This window comes from Mycteria americana, chromosome 2 (genome assembly GCF_035582795.1).
Source record: "Mycteria americana isolate JAX WOST 10 ecotype Jacksonville Zoo and Gardens chromosome 2, USCA_MyAme_1.0, whole genome shotgun sequence".
NCBI lineage: Eukaryota > Metazoa > Chordata > Aves > Ciconiiformes > Ciconiidae > Mycteria > Mycteria americana.
This window is the reverse complement of record NC_134366.1, coordinates 22,579,183-22,582,924: the sequence shown is the minus strand read 5'-3', so window position 1 is coordinate 22,582,924 and position 3,742 is coordinate 22,579,183.

Genomic DNA, 3,742 nt, shown 5'->3' with positions numbered 1-3,742 from the left:
CATACCCTTGCCTAGTGTAAAAGCTGTTCTGCATCACATATAGTCTTTGTAGTAATTGTAGGAATGAAATACTTTTTGTATTTCACTGTAAATAGCACATTATATAAAGACTGTAGTGGGATGATAATTAATTTAGCTGGAAGTCCTTTTTATTTATTATTTTAATTCTGGGAATATCAGCATTGCCTGATTTCGAATATCATTTTAGTGAAATGGATAAGATACATGGCAGGTGCATGTTTTCTCCGATCTCCTATTCCAGCATCCAAGCAATTCAGTTTAACTCCTTTAAACATACTCCATCCTCCCTCTCCCTCTTCTGCCCCTCTCCCTGGTGCTTTATATGCATTTTATACAACAACATAAGAGTGTGAAATTCTGCTGTCAGATATCTGGCCATTCCTCCCAGTGCTGGTGACTGTTGTGGTTATTCAAGGGTAGTATTTATTTGGCTCAAAGCATGAACTGTGGGGAACACAAGGAAAAGGATATTTTTCTAGAAATAAAATTCTCAGCATTTTTCTAAACATCACTAAATGACTTTGTAGACAAAGGAAGCATAGGTAAGTAGATCTGTTGTATTACTAAATGGGTATATAAGAGTATATAAACAGTGGCTTTTGATACGAGAGGATTTTCAGGGTATCAGTGGAAAACGACATTGAAAGACTTCGTTGTTTGAATCATATCAGACGACATGTAAATGGGAAGAGAAGTTATATTGTCTTGCTCTGTATAGCCTGGCTTTAGCTATTTTACCAGCTTCAGTAAATGCTCTTGCTCCCTACAACTGTGTCCTCCAAGAAGTGATCTATGGATTCCACTTCAATACCTTGAATTTTTTTGTTCTTTTCTTTTTTTTTTTAACTTTTGCTCCAGAGAGTGTTTCTTTTCCACCTTTCTCATAGTATTTTTTAAGGAATGTTGGGCAGAATTTCAAAGCACTGAGTAGTGTAAGAAAGCCATGGAGTAGGTAGCCATGTATAGACAAATAAATGAGAAAATAAAGAGCATAGTCCAAGCCCTAGTATTTAAGTATGGCCTATATATTGATTTATGGAATATAAATATCTTATCACAAAAAAAGGCATGTCCCAATCCAAATAATGAGAGGGAATCATGTTTTATATAGTGCTGATAATTGTGTACAGACACCATACTAACAAACACATGCATTTCTTAGGCAGACTCACTCAGTAGGTTTTTATTAGCCTTGCTAACTTTCCTTCAGTTATTGGTTTAAGAGTGACATCATTTGTAATGTGAGCTTGTACTACACATATTGCACAATACCACCTGCCTGCTGAGCACTACTTTGAAAAGCACTTTAACAGAATTATTTCAAATCAAAGGTTATTGTGATGAAATGTCTTTGCAAAGTTTTGCCAACAGAAAGTTTAGTATTATTGTTTGCATTAGGAAACTAATGAGTTCATATTTCTGTATCTGGTTTCAGGAGCTTTGAATCTGAGGAATGGTAGAGGTCCCAGTGAGCTCCAGAGTCTTCTTATGTATGTGTGGTACAAAACAACCTGTAAAATTTCTATTCAAGTGAGCTAAAAAAGATAATAAAACCAGTGAGACAGAAGGAAAGGGAGGAAGATAAAATAGTTAAGTGATACTTAGGTCTTGTCAGTTCTTGCTCTATATTTTTCTGAAGAATTTCAGTACATGGAAGGAATGGGATGCATTTTAACATTTACGTGTATATATGTTAGATGTTAACCTTACTTTTGTACGTCTTTTCAAATGAATACACATCAGTGCTGTTCAGCAGCCCGAGTCTATCCTTTATCAGTTGTTTAGTGTCACACAGACATCATGGAAGAAAGAATTCTTGAGGAGGGACTGGAAGGAGGTGAGAGTACCAGTCTGCAGCCCTGTTAAGGGACAGGACAGTGGGGATGAATAAGCAAACAGGTTTGTGCACAAGGGCAGCATCAGTAGGAGTTAAGAGCTGAAAGAAACTTATTTTTAAATTGATCCATGAATTACTGCCTAGAAATTAAAAAATTCTTCTAGAATACTCATGAATTCATATTCTGTATCTGGCATCAGGAGTTCAGAATTTGAGAAGAGTACCACAATTTTGCTTCTCAAGGTGTAAAATTGAACAGATAGTTTCTCCTAAAGATTTGGCCCTAATTAATGAAGACCGGTTTTAAAGCTATAATGAGTTTGAGTGGAGTACCTGTTTTCACAGAAATCTGTAAACTCTTAACCTATAGCCCTTATTATAAATGGAGGGTAAGGAAATGAAATTCCACTCATCAAACCCTGAAGAAAAGTCGAGACCTATTTTCACTTCTCCCTGCATATCTGGTCACTCATCCTATACATGCAGTTCCTGCCCAGGTCTAATCCCCTGCCCCTTAATACTTACTGTCTTTTATGACTTTGTTAGTAATTATCATTTTTAAGCTCTGTTGGTTTACAAAGTCATATTCACGTTCTGTGACACCTGCAGAGGTTTTAACGTGGTCCATTATCATTCCCTTAGCTGGCGTGCAATGAGCGGTCTGATTGCTTTTAATCAGTGTCTGTCCAAAGTAAAAAGGTTAGTGTAAACCACCTCCTGTGTTAGTTACTAAAGCCTCTTCAAGATTTATTTTGGTTTGTGGTTACATTTGACCTCTGATTGCTTTAACACATCAGGCTGAAAGCTATTTTCCAAATGCTTTTGACTTTAATTCTATTCCATCCATGAAAATAAAGCACATTGCAAAAAACTTTATTACATAGTCTAGAGGATGAACAGAGAAATTATTTTTCAGATTGTAATATAACATTTCTAGTGTACATTTACTTATATTTATTACTTTATTGCAGATCTTTCACCAAAATTTTAGTTATTCTATCATCTGTAAAATACATGAATGCCATTTTTATTGTGAATGTTTTTAATCAGATGTTATTCAATTGAATGTATTGCAAACATTTTAACATAAAGTTACGTATGAGCTTACAGTAGCTTTATAGACAGTTTCTTTTTATAACTTACCACCCTAGAGATGTGTTCCTACGCAGCCCCAAAAAAGATTTATCTCAGATGTAATAGAGATTAAGCTGGTTCTTCTAACTCATCCGTGTTCTCTTTTGTTACTTTATTCTTACCACTTTTATCTATCAGGCTTACCTACACTGCACTGAATTGTAGCAGTACAAAATTAGATTTGCTCCTAAATTTTTTAGTCATGAACAATTAAACATACAAAGAAGGTTCTTTATATTTTAAACTACCCAATCCAAAGTAATTTCTTGTTGATCACCATCACCAGCCTATTTCTTACTAAAATATTCCCTTTCCATTAAAAAGCATATGACATCCTATGATCTAAAAATTGGTGGACTCCATGACACTGAAACAGGAAAAAGCTGTATAATAATTTCATACTATACTAGGCTGCCTATTTTAATATCTTTATATTGACCAAGATAAATATTTAGATTTGGCACTACTACTAATCACTGTTTCTGCAAATAGAGAAAACTACTTTTCAGAGTTTCTTAAAGACAGGACCTGATTGCATGCCTGATCTATCTATTTTGTAGAGTTAATCTTTCCTTACAATGACAATAACTTTTTTTAATTTAATATATAAATATCTCATATAGTATATATGTAAATATATATATATTCAATTGTGCTTCAGCACCAAACACTGAAGCATAATGATTCAGTGTATAAAGCATTCTTATCAGGAAAGTAATCCCATTATGTATTAAATATATATATACACCA